Here is a 14,053-nt window from a genome sequence, read left to right on the forward strand (position 1 = left end):
AACAGCTTTCTCTTTGGGTTCAGAGAGGGGAAGCAACTTGCCAAAAACCACACAGGTGTGATGAGACCCCAGGCTTGGTCCCAGTGTCTTGGAGTTCCCCCAGTCAGCTGAGAGGTATCAGTTCACAGTTCCAGAGAACAGCTTGAGAAAAGCCAACTTCTCTAGGCCAGGAAGGAAGGGGCAGTCACACATGGAGTGGAAATAAGCACCAGGCAAATATCTGAGAGAACAAACGTAAGGAATGATGATATATGTTAGGGAAGGGAGTGGATGGATCTAAAGAAGAAAGTGCAAAAACAGCAAGCAGGACATGACCTCCATGCTCAGCATTATCCAAGGAGGGCTCCTTTTGTGCCGAGTAAATAAGACTGGTCTGCATCTGCCCCTATAGGAATATTAAGCACCATCCCTGATTCAGGCAGCTATTTAATAGCTCAGTAATTCATTCATTCATTCAGTTAAAACTGTTGTGCTCGTTGTGTGTCTGACATCATGGTGGCAACTGAAAGAATAAAGATATGGCCTCTGTAAGGTGGTGCTTTCCTGTGCTCTTGTGTCCAGTGAGCCCCTTTCCTCCCTGCCATATTCAGATGATGGCTTTCCAGGTGGCAAGGATGTGTCCACCTGAGTTATCCGTGCTCCCTTGCCACTTTCACCCCTACACAATAGCATAGGGGTAAAAGTAAACTCTGGAGCCACACTGCTTGTTTTCAAAAGTAGGCTCTGTTCCTTCCCAGCTTGGGGATCTTGGGCAAGCTCCTTAGCTCTGTGCCTCCGCTGCTTCATCTGCAAAGTGGAGTTAATAACAGAACTCCCCTCATAGAGTTGAGGACTGAATGAGTTAACACAAGCACTACTCTTAGAATAGTGTCGGATGCATAACAAGCATTCCATAAACATCAGCTGTTGACATCACTGAACTGGCCACACAACAAAAGTCACTGCCAAACATAAGGAAGCAGTAGTCAATGGCCACAGACCTGAGCAAAGCTGAAAGTTTTGCATAGGAAACCAGACAATGAATCTGGCCTCCTTGCACAGACTCTAATCGGATAAGTACAGGAAATCAAGCATTTATACATCTACAGGCCAAGAGATAAATGGATTATTGGAATGGTGACTGGCTAGTAAGTTTGGAGAATTTCCTATTTAAGCCTACATATGAAAGACCCACTCCTGCCCTCTGGCTCTCAGCCATGGCACTGTTGTAGGAGAAAAGATAGGTGAAGTGGGATGGGAGTCCCAGACAGACTTCTGAGAGGGTGCTATGACTCAGAACCAGGAAAGGCAGGGGTCCTAACAGGAGATCAATGTAAATCCAGCTCCTTGAGAAAGGTGATGGGTGGCCATGGCTAAAGGTTTTCACAATTTTGACACCACACTCTCCCTGGTGTCTTCCCACCTGCCCTCCCTCATCCCAACCCAGGGTGGGGTCAAAGACAGAAGGATTTGGAAGGCTGGGCCCCAAGTCCCAGGAAAACTCCTTTCTCTGTTCCCCTGGATTAGAAGATTAGGAGAACAAAGGAGAAATTCACCAGTGGATTCTGCAATTCTGTCATATTAGACTCAGCCACCACCAAGTTCCCACCATCTCAAGTGGCTGGAGAGGTGGTTGAGACCAGCTGTCTGGCCTTAAGCAGTGTCTTTGCACAGATGCTTCTCCCAGAGATGCTGCTCTGCCTTCCTATGCATGCAGTGTGGAGGAGAAGGGAGTGAATGTGTAAGCGTGGACATGTGTACATGTGTATATGGGTTGCTTAGCGGAAAATCAGAGGCAAGGGAGATAGGGACTGAGTCAGAAAATCTTCCACAGATCTGTTCAGAAAAATGCCTGGTTCCCACCCAGTTTTCTTAAATCAAGAAGACGGACAATGACCACGGAGGGACAGCTGAATAACTGATACAACTGAACTGACTCCCAACAGAAACACACTCTGCAAAAGAGAGACAATTGGAAACTTGTGGAAAATTGATGAAGAAAGAAACATGCCCACAATTTCATCATGGGCAGAATTTGGGTATATTTCTTCCAGTTTCTTCCCCTTATGTTTCTTTTAAAATATATATACTTATTATCATGCAGTTCAAACTTTCCTCGGTCCTGTGATGTCTTCTTTTTCTTAACACTATACCACAAGCATTTTTCCATGTTCCACACATTTTTATCCATCTAGCTTTCTTATACGATGAAACCCAATTGGAGGATTGATTTTGTTTCTCCTTTTTAATTTTTATTATTTTATTTTTCCATAAGTTATTGGGATACAGGTAGTATTTGGTTACATGAGTAAGTTCTTTAGTGGTGATTTGTGAGATTTTGGTGCACCCATCACCGAAGCAGTGTACACTGCACCATACTTGTTGTCTTTTATCCCTCACCCCCCTCCGATTCTTCCCCCCAAGTCCCCAGAGTCCATTGTAACATTCTTAGCCCTTGCATCCTCATAGCTTAGTTCCCACATATCAGTGAGAACATATGATGTTTGGTTTTCCATTCCTGAGTTACTTCACTTAGAATAATAGTCTCCAATCTCATCCAGGTCACTGCAAATGCTGTAATTCATTCCTTTTCATGGATGAGTAGTATTCCATCATATATATATATACCACAGTTTCTTTATCCACTCATTGTTTGATGGGCATTTGGGTTAGTTCCACGATTTTGCAATTGTGAATTGTGCTGCTATAAACACGTGTGTGGAAGTATCTTTTTCTAATAACGACTTCTTTTCCTCTAGGTAGATAGCAAGTAGTGGGATTGCTGGATCAAATAGTAGTTCTATTTTTAGTACTTTAAGGAATCTGCACACTGTTTTCCACAATGGCTGTACTAGTTTACATTCCCACCAGCAGTGTAGAAGGGTTCCCTGATCACTGCATCCACACCAACATCTACTGTTTTTTGATTTTTTGATTATGGCCATACTTGCAGGAGTAAGGTGGTATTGCATTGTGGTTTTGATTTGCATTTCCCTGACCATTAGTGTTGTTGAGCATTTTTTCATATGTTTGTTGGCCATTTGTATATCCTTTTTTGAGAATTGTCTATTCATGTCCTCAGTCCACTTTCTGATGGGATTGTTTGGTTTTTTTTTTTTCTTACTGATTTGTTTGAGTTCATTGTAGATTCTAGATATTAGTCCTTTGTCAGATGTATAGATTGTGAAGGTTTTCTCTCACTCTGTGGGTTGTCTGTTTACTCTGCTGACTGTTCCTTTTGCCATGTAAAAGCTCTCTAGTTTAATTAGGTCCCAGCTATTTACCTTTGTTTTTATTGCATTTGCTTTTGGGTTCTTGGTCATGAAATCCTTGTCTAAGCCAATGTCTAGAAGGGTTTTTCCAATGTTATCTTCTAGAAGTTTTATAGTTTCAGGTCTTAGGTTTAAGTCCTTAATCAATCTTGAGTTGACTTTTGTATAAGGTGAGAGAGGAGGATCCAGTTTCATTCTCCTACACATGTCTAGCCAATTATCCCAGCACTATTTGTCAAAAAGGGTATCCTTTCCCCACTTTATGTTTTTGTTTGCTTTATTGAAGATCAGTTGGCTGTAGTATTTGGGTTTATTTCTGGGTTCTCTATTCTGTTCCATTGGTCTATGTGTTTATTTTTATACAAGTACCATGCTGTTTTGGTGACTATGGCCTTATAGTAGGGTTTGAAATCAGGTAGTGTAATGCCTCTAGATTTGTCCTTTTTGCTTAGTCTTGCTTTGGCTATGCAGACTCTTTTTTGGTTCCATATGGACTTTAGAATTGTTTTTTCTAAGTCTTGAAGAATGATGGTGGTATTTTTATGGGGATTATGTTGAATTTGTAGATTGCTTTTGGTAGTATGGTCATTTTCACAATATTTATTCTACTCATCCATGAGCATGAGGTGTATTTCCATTTGTTCATGTCGTCTGTGATTTCTTTCAGCAGTGTTTTGTAGTTTTCCTTGTAGAGGTCTTTCTACTCCTTGGTTAGGTATATTCCTAAGTATTTTTTTTTGTAGCTATTGTAAAAGGGTTTGAGTTCTTGATTTGATTCTCCACTTGGTCACTATTGGTGTATAGAAGAGGTACTGATTTGTGTACATTAATCTTGTATCCAGAAACTTTGCTGAATTCTTTTATCAGTTCTAGGACTCTGGAGGAGTCCTTAGGGTTTTCAAGGTAAACGATCATGTCTCCACCAAACAGTGACAGTTTGAATTCCTCTTTACAGATTTGGATGTCCTTTATTTCTTTCTCTTGTCTGATTGCTTTGGCTAGGAGTTCCAGAACTATGTTGAAGAGGAATGGTGAGAGTGGGCATCCTTGTCTTATTCTCAGAGGGAATGTTTTCAACTTTTCTCCATTCAGTATTTTGTTGGCTGTGGGTTTGTCACAGATGACTTTTATTACATTAAGGTATGTCCCTTGTATGCTGATTTTGCTGACAGTTTTAATCATAAAGGGATGCTGGATTTTGTTGAATGCTTTTTCTGCATCTATTGAGATGATCTCGCAATTTTTGTTTTTGATTCTGGTTTATGTGGTGTAGCACATTTATTGACTTGCACATGTTAAAACATCCCTGCATCCCTGGTATGAAACCCAATTGATCATGGTGGAGTATCTTTCTGCTATGTTGTTGGATTCAGTTAGCTAGTATGTTGTTAAGGATTTTAGTATCTATGTTCATTAAGGATATCAGTCTGTAGATTTTTTTTTGGTTGTGTCCTTTCCTGGTTTTGGTATTAGGGTGATGTTGGCTTCATAGAATGAATTAGGGAGGGTTTCTTCTTTCTCTATCTTGTGGAATGATGTCAAAAGTATTGGTACCAACTCTTCTTTGAATGTCTGATAGAATTCTGCTGTGAATCCGTCTGGTCCTGGAATTTTTTTGTTGTTGTTGGAAATTTTTTAGTTACTGTTTCAATCTCACTGCTTGTTATTGGTCTGTTCAGGGTACCTAATTCTTCCTGATTTAAGCTAGGAGGGTTGTATTTTCCATAAATTTATCCATCTCTTCTAGGTTTTCTAGTTTATGTGCATAAAGGTATTCATAGTAGCCCGAATGATCTTTTTTATGTCAGTGGTGTCTGTTGTAGTATCTTCTGTTTCATTTCGTAGTGAGGTTATTTGGATTTTCTCTCTTTTTTACTTGCTTAATCTTGGTAATGGTCTATCAATTTTATTTACCTTTTCAAATAACCAGCTTTTTGTTTCATTTGTCTTTTTAAATTTTTTTTGGTTCAATTTCATTTAGTTCTGCTCTGATCTTGGTTATTTCCTTCCTTCTTCTTGGTTTGGGTTTGGTTTGTTCTTGTTTCTCTAGTTCCTTGAGGTGTGACCTTAGATTGTCTGTTTGTGCTCTTTCAGACTTTTTGATGTAGACGTTTAGGGCTATGAACTTTCCTTTTAGAACTGCCTTAGCTGTATCCCAGAAGTTTTGATAGGTTGTGTGATTATTGTCATTCAGCTCGAATAATTTTTTTAATTTCCACCATGATTTCATTTTTGACCCAGTGCTCTTTCAGGAGCAGGTTATTTAATTTCCATGTATTTGCATGGTTTTGAAGGTTCCTTTTGAAATTGGTTTCCAGTTTTATTCCACTATGGTCTGAGAGAGTGTTTGATATAATTTCAATTTTCTTAAATTTACTGAGGCTTGTTTTATGGCCTATCACATGGTCCATCTTGGAGAAAGTTCCATGTGCTGTTGCATAGAATGTGTATTCTGCGGTTGTTGGATGAAATGTTCTGTATATATCTGTTAAGTCCATTTGTTCTAAGGTATAGTTTAAATCCATTGTTTCTTTTTTGACTTTCTGTCTTGATGACCTGTCTAGTGCTGTCAGTGGAGTTGAAGTCCCCCACTATTATTGTGTTGCTGTCTATCTCATTTCTTAGGTCTATTAGTAATTGTTTTATAAATTTGGAAGCTCCAGTGTTAGATGCATGTATGTTTACAATCATGATATTTTCCTATTGGACTAGGCCTTTTACCATTATATACTGTCCCTCTTTGTCTCTTTTAACTGCTGTTGCTTTAAAGTTTGCTTTGTCTGATGTAAGAATAGCCGCTCCTGCTTGCTTTTAGTGTCCATTTGCATGAAATGCCTTTTTCCACCCCTTTACTTTATGTGAGTCCTTATGTGTTGGGTGAGTCTCCCGAAGGCAGCCGATAGTTTGTTGGAGAGTTATTATCCATTCTGTGGTTCTGTATCTTTTAAGTTGAGCATTTAGGCCATTTACATTCCATGTTAGTATTGAAATGTGAGGTACCATTGCATTCCCCATGCTCTTTGTTGCCTGTGTACTTTATTTTTTTGTTTTTTGTTTTTGCTTTTTAACTTGTGTTTTTGTTTTATAGGTCCTGTGTGATTTATGCTTTAAAGAAGTTCTGTTCTGAGGTGTTTCCAAGATTTGTTTCAAGATTTGGAGCTCCTTGTAACAGTTCTTATAGTGGTGGTTTGGTAATGGCAAATTCTCTCAGCATTTGTTTGTCTGAAAATGACTGTATCTTTCCTTCATATATGATGCTTAGTTTCACTGGATACAAAATTATTGGCTGATAATTGTTTTATTTGAGGAGGCTGAAGATAGGGCCCCAATCCCTTCTAGCTTGTAGGGTTTCTGCTGAGAAATCTGCTGTTAATCTCATAGGTTTTCCTTTATAGGTTATCTGGTGCTTCTGTCTCACAGCTCTTAAGATTCTTTCCTTCACCTTAACTTTGGATAACCTGATGACAATGTGCCTAGGCGAAGATCTTTTTGTGATAAATTTCCCAGGTGTTCTTTGTGCTTCTTGTATTTGCACATCTAGGTCTCTAGCAAGGCTGAGGAAGTTTTCCTCTATTATTCCCCCAAATATGTTTACCAAGCTTTTAGAATTGTCTTCTTCCTCAGGAACACCGATAATTCTTAGAGTTTGTCATTTAACATAATCCCAGACTTCTTGGAGGCTTTGTTCATATTTTCTTATTCTTTTTCCTTTGTCTTTGTTGGATTGGGTTAATATGAGACCTTGTCTTTGAGCTCTGAATTTCTTTCTTCTACTTGTTCAACTCTATTGCTGAGACTTTCCAGAGCATTTCACATTTCTAAAAGTGTGTCCAAAGTTTCCTGGATTTTTTGTTGTTTTTTCTTTAAGCTATATCTATTTCTTTGAATATTTCTCCCTTCACTTCTTGTATCATTTTTTTGATTTCCTTGCATTGAGCTTTGCCTTTCCCTGGTCCCTCCCTGATTGGCTTAATGACTAACCTCCTGAATTCTTTTTAAGGTAAATCAGGGATTTCTTATTGGTTTGGAACCATTGCTGGTGAACTAGTGTGATTTTGTGGGGGTGTTGATGAGCCTTGTTTTGTCATATTACCAGGGTTGGTTTTCTGGTTCCTTCTCATTTGGGTAGGCTCTGTCAGAAGGAAGGTCTAGAGCTAAAGGCTATTGTTCAGATTTTTTTGTCTCACAGCATGTTCCCTTGATGTAGTACTCTCCCCCTTTCCCTGTGGATGTGGCTTCCTGTGAGCCAAACTGCAGTAATTGTCTCTCTCCAGAGTCTAGCCACCCAGCAAATCTACCTGGCTCCAGGCTGGTACTAGGGGTTGTCTGCATCGAGTCCTGTGATGTTAACCATCTATGGGTCTCTCAGCTGTGTAGATACCAGCGCCTGTTCCAGTGGAGGTGGCAGGAGGGTGCAATAGACTCCGTGAGGGTCCTTAGCTTTGGTGGTTTAATGCTCTATTTTTGTGCTAGTTGGCCTCCTGCCAGGAGGTGGTGCTTTCCAGAAAGCATCAGCTGTAGTAGTGTGGAGACGGAACAGCGGCAGATGGGGCCCTAGAACTCCCAATATTATATGCCCTTTGTCTTCTACTACCAGGCTGGGTAGGGAAGGACCATCAGGTGGGGGCAGGGCCAGGCGTGTCTGAGCGCAGACCCTCCTTGTGTAGGTCTTGCTGCGGCTGCTATGGGGCATGTGGGTGAAATTCCCAGGTCGCTGGAGTTGTGTACCTAGGAGGATTATGGCTGCCTCTGCTGAGTCATGCAGGTTGTCGGGGAAGTGGGGGAAAGCCAGCAGTCACAGGCCTCACCCAGCTCCCACGCAAACCAAAGGGCTGGTCTCACTCTCACCATGCCCCCCACAATAGCCCTGAGTCTGTTTCCAGGCAGAGGGCGAGATTGGGCTTGAAAACTTGCCCGAGGCTTTCCACCTCCTAGAGTATTTGGAGTGTCTCCTGGGTCCTGTGGGAGCAGTCTGCTTCCTTCAGAGGGTCTGTGGGTCCTCTCAGGATTGCTGGTTTGTTCTTGCAGTCAATCTGAAGCTAAAATTCACAATACAAGCCTCCACATGCTGCTCTGTCCAGAGCTGCAATCTAGTCCTGCCTCCCATCCACCATGATCCCAAAATCCTCGGAGGATTGATTGTTGAAGGTGTCCAACATGATTCACAGCAGAGAAGGAAAGACCAAAGTCACCATATTGAAGCTCATCCAAGGTTACTTCTAAATAGACTATGGGAAGCACAATCTTTTCCATTGCTTTATGATCCAAATGAAATAAGAGAAAAGCAATGAAAACTGAAGGAAAATTTTGCTGACTATAAAGATAATTGTACCCTAACATGGATTAGGAGTTCCTTAGATCTTTCTGTCGGGGGTGAATCGTGGTCAGTTCTTCCTAGATGCCAAGAGATGCACCAAATATGGTTCCTCTTACCAAAAGGGTTTGGTATTTGATAATTCTTAATGGATCATTTTCTTCAATTTCTGCTTTCCTCTATAAAGCAAATTGACACACATTCCCATTTTCTAGAACCACAGCAGCCTCCCAAGTTAAACATAAACAGCCTTCTTCACTTGCTGGGCATGCTCATTAGTGACATTGAGGAGATTCTAAAAAATATTCCTTTACAATGAATTGGGGTTTCATAGTAAAATGGAACTTTTAACAAGTACTGGTAGGTCCTGTGATCCTGTTTCTGATAGTACTTAGCGTCTACCTTCCTATTTTCTAAAAAGCAATGCCAGGATGGGCCTTTAATACAATGTCTAAAGCAGACGTATGTTGGCTAAACAAGGAGGGGTTGGTTATTAGATGGGCAGGTATTGCATTATTGAGGGAATGACCTTTAGAGAAGTAAAGACCCTTGTGTGAGCAGAAGTCTGTGTGGAGCAGGGAAGCTTCCAACCTGAGTGTGGAGAGTTAATACATCCTGCCACTCAACTCCCCTCCTCTGGTCCACGGGGCAGGGAAGAAGTCATTCAGACCAAGAGGGAGAGGAATCCACCCTTCCTCACTCTCTAGCTCCCATAGAGACATCAGCTGCACTCAGCTGAGTCTAAAAAGACTAAAGACCCAGCTCTATGTGGTCTTCAAGGAGCAACCCACCAATCGCTTTGGCACAGTCTTGTCATGGCCCAGAGAAGTTAGGAAAGAATAAAGATGTGAGTGGACCAGAAAGGCAAAAGTTAGTGGTCATAATTGGAAGGAAAAGAGGTTATTCTCTTTGAGGTCATTTGCCTGAAGTGCTGGGAGGAAAATGGAAAACTTTTTCATGGCAATTATATTTGAGGAATCAACTGATGCCATTACTAACTGGTGCCCTTCCTCTACCTTCTTTGGAGAGCCCTTCCTAACTGCTTCAGCTTCCAGCATCTGAGTTCTCAGGCTCCCCACCCAACTGTCCATAGAGGAGTATCTTCCTAACTAGGAATGAACAGGTGATGGGGAAGGGGTGAAGAAGGATGGAATCATTATAACGAAGTCTCTGGACAAAATTAAAGTGGAAAACCAATGTCATCTCTAGCTCACAGGACAACTAAGGCCCTAATTTGGAAAGATATGTGATTCCAAGTCCTAAGTGGAGATGAGATTACGAAGTGAGACATGGATGCTGGGGGGAGAAGGAGTTGATGATTCTTACAATTAATTCTTTAAAAGCTATAACATATCAACAATTGGAAAAAGGAGCTAAAATGTCATCTTGAAAACCCCATTTTTGCAAGTGAAGACACTCAGGTTCAGTTCACCCAGATGGCCTGCCAGAAGTAACATGGCAAGTCAGGACCAGAGCCAGAGCTGTGGCCACAGGATTCTGAATCCAGATTCAGGGTTCTTTGCATTGTTCCATGTTCATATTCACACCACATGTAAGCCCCTGCTAAGCCTCACTGGGACATTCCCCTCTCCCACACACATCCCACCTTGAGTGTCGATTATTTCTCATCAGGCTATGCTTGATGCTTTGTACAGCCTGAGGTCATGCAATAGGGAGAGAAGCATGCACAGGGCAGGGCGTCAACCACAGAGGACTCTAGGGAAAGTCTTAGAGGAAGGGTGAATGGCTGACAAATAGAGAAGGAGCAAAGACCTCAAAACTTTCAGAGTGGAAAAGTTGAAAAGCTTACAGTGATATTGGAATAAAAGCTAAGAAAGATTCTGCTTTAGGCAGAGCTATAAAATGTAAACATTTGTGTTCTGTGCCCCAACCCTCCTTTTCTTTGCCTTCTTCTCTCTCTAATATTGAGTTTCTCCTCTTCAGGTGCAAAGTTCTCTTCCAAGAAGAATCTAATTAGCACGTCTGAAAATTCTGTCAGGCAGATTACATAGGATGTCAGAACTAGAAGGGACCAGGACATAACATTGCCAACCCAGCCTGGAAAAATTTTTTTAATCTAGATGCTCAATAATAGGGACCACCATCATCTTTGTTGAAGGCCAAGAATGTAAATCTAAACCCTTAATAGCCTGCCTGGCATATTGCAAGCCCTCAGCAAAAAGGAATGAAACTACAGAGTTTCTCCCAGACTCTGCATCCCACCTCAGGAGAGTGTGGCCTCAGTAGGTGTTTGCAGGGCGTGATCAAATGCTATTGCTTACATATGTCCTTTCAGGGTACTCTTCCACAGGTTTCACCCAGGGACTCCCCTCTGGTCACCCCAAGTATTTGGAACCGTATTCCTTCCAAGAGGTCATTATCCCTTCTCTACTTGAACTCAGGAGAAGTGGAGATGAGACAACACCTCCCCCTCCTTTTCCTTGGCCACCACAAGACTCACACACCAAGTTGCAGTTATATGCAAATTTCTTTGTTGAAGAATTAGGAAAAACTGGCCAGGCACCGTGGCTCATGCCTGTAATCCCAGCACTTTGGGAGGCCAAGATGGGCAGATCATCTAAGCTCAAGAGTTTGAGACCAGCCTGGCTAACATGGTGAAACCCCATTTCCACTAAAAATACAAAAAATTAGCCGGGAGAGGTGGTGCGCACCTGTAATCCCAGCTACTCGGGAGGCTGAGGCAGTAGAATCGCTTGAATCTGGGAGGCAGAGGTTACAGTGAGTCGAGATCGCACCATTGCACTCCAGCTTGGGCAACAAGAGCAAAACTCCATCTCAAAAAAAAAAAAAAAAAAAGAATTAGGGAAAACTGAAAAGAATAATCATTTAGTCTGGACAAACTTCTGGTGAACTGTGAATAGAAACGCTGTCTCTCAGCTCCCAAGGGAAGGCATCTAAGGCCTAGGCTTTCTCAAGGAACACATCGTCTGTGCAGGGCTGCCATATTGCACAACTCAGGCAAGCGCCATTCACATAACAGTCTGTGTGAAGGCTCCCCTGGCCCTGTGTGGGGCTTGAACTACCCACAGCTATCAAGGCAGTCTTGCGTCACCCCTAAGTTGACCCACTTGCGATCAGATCATTCACACGCCCTGAGGCTCCTGCTTCTTTAAGTCTCTGGGTCCTAAATACCACTCTCCTTCAGGAATCCTCTTCTCCTTTCCATACAAAAAGGTCTGTGTTCCCTAAATCATTCCTATGTTTTACTGACTCATGTAGACCTACCCATGCAGCTATGTTCAGCATTGGTATGTTGGCCTCTCTCAGTCTCAAAAGTACCAGTAGAAGAATGGCCTCCAGTCCCATAAGCAAGAGTGAATGTGGATCCTCTCATTCTCCTATCAGTGATAGTTGTCCCAAAGACAAATGTTAAATGGGAGTGGGAGTGAAAAGATGCAGCATGAACCACAATGGGAAAAAGCTCTGGCCCCACCCTTATGATCAATGGGTATCCATTATTGCATGACAAGCATTTGGTTTCCTTGGGGCTCTCTTTTATAGACAGTCATCCCCACCAAAGGGCTACTCTGGGGTTTACTTGTTAACTCCATCTAACCAAAAGACTTTGATAATAACATGCATGATCCCCAGATAGCAGAACTCCTTCAAGTACATGCGTCTCAAGAGGGGCCATATTGTTGGGAAATTGGATCTTGGGGGATAAAAAAAAAATCTTAGCTATCACGATGATTCATAGTCTCTGAAAGGTCACACTATATTAACAGATATAGAGTATATGGGGAAGAAGTGGAAATGATAAGGGAATCAATGACTTAAAAGGCTCCTTAGGGGAGTGATAATTTTAAAAAGTTGAGAAACACTGCTCTAATAGAGGAAGGAAACAGGGATAGAGGGAAGTTGTCATTTTTAGTACTATCATAGTTAGTGTTATTATTTATTACCATCATCGTCATTATCATAATTAGAAACATTTCATACCCATGCCCTAAGTTAATCCTGCTGACCATCTGAAGGTGTAGATACTATTATTCTCATTTAAGATGTTGAAACTGAGCTTTAGAGGTATTGTCCGAGGTCATACAGCTAGTAGTTGGCAAAGACATGATTTCAACCCAATTCTGTCTGACTCCAAAGCTCATGGTCTCAGCCACCCTAGAATACTGACTGTAAAAGGGAGAGTAGCAACAGAACAGCACATCCCTAAATCCTACCATCTACTCTATCAATCTAAGTCTAGCTTTCAGACCATGGAAAGCAGTCAGGTTGTAAGAAAGGAGACAGTCATATCCTGGAAAAACTCTAGATTGGGTTGAGCATGGGGTGGAAGGAAGATGATCCTGCTCTTTCCTGAGTGTGCTCCTTCTTCCTGCCCTAGGAAGCACCAGCCTTTGGGACCAGGAACCTGGAACCCAGGGCAGAGAGAGAAATAAGAAGTCCCTGGTGTGTGTTCAGCTACTGCTGCCGAAACCCCAGCTGGGGCTGCAGCCAAGCCCAAGAGATGAGATGACCTCTATACAAACAAAACTTCCCCAGGCAGTGCTTCTGCAAATATAAACATGGACTCACCACGTGATGGGTTCAACCAGTTCACATAAACACCGAAGAGAGAAAAAAAAATCCAAGGGAAAAAATATGCTTTAAAGGGACTGAGCAGGGTATGTAGTTTTGTGACTCAGAGGGGAAGATCAGGAGCCAAAGGGCCCTGAGTCTAGTGGGCCTGATATCAAGTCACAGGGGCTCTTCCAAACCTGCACACAGGAAGCCTGCACCCCTTCCCGGTGTGGGAATCCTTTGTCAGGGGCAGCAGATCCATGCACGGTTGGCTTTTCCTCTGTATCTGAAGCACATTGTGCTGAACATCCATGAAAAACACAAAGGGTAGTCCTGAAGCAGGAGGGCCAGCTGTTAAATATCAGAAGGACTGCCTCACTGCCAGGTGCTTTTGTGAAGGAAGGGTACCTCAAGAGGTCCATTTAAGCTTGGGAACTATTTAAGCTGAACTATTTGGAGGTGGGGAATGGATGGGATGAACTCTGAAGAAACAGCACACCCTTCCTCTCTGCCACTACGTCCCCCACCCTGTTGCCTGTGCTGGCAAAGAGGACGTTTTCCTCTGCAGCCCTGTGTTATCTGTGGGAATGCTAGCAGAGTCTCTGTTGTTTTTGCAAATAATCCACACCACTCCTGCGACAGGGGCCAGCTCTGCAGAGCATTTGTAAAGACCACGCTCTCCTGGACCGGAAGAGCCTTGACAGCACCGTGACCCAAAATAAACTGGCCTAGGAGAAGGTTAGCCACTGGACCTGGTGGGCTGTGGGGATGCAATGCTCGGTGCTGCTGTTGTGGTCTCCCCAGTGTTTCCAGAAGAAACCACAGAGCTCTGAGAAGCCACAGCAGCCAGGGCAGTCAGACGTCTCCAATTCTGAACGGAACCAAGAGGACCGTGGATGCTGCTTCCAACCCCACCCCTGCATTGGGATTCATTCTGCAGGCGCAGCCTCCTGGC

The sequence above is a fragment of the Hylobates moloch genome, unplaced genomic scaffold (genome assembly GCF_009828535.3).
Source record: "Hylobates moloch isolate HMO894 unplaced genomic scaffold, HMol_V3 SCAFFOLD_1, whole genome shotgun sequence".
NCBI lineage: Eukaryota > Metazoa > Chordata > Mammalia > Primates > Hylobatidae > Hylobates > Hylobates moloch.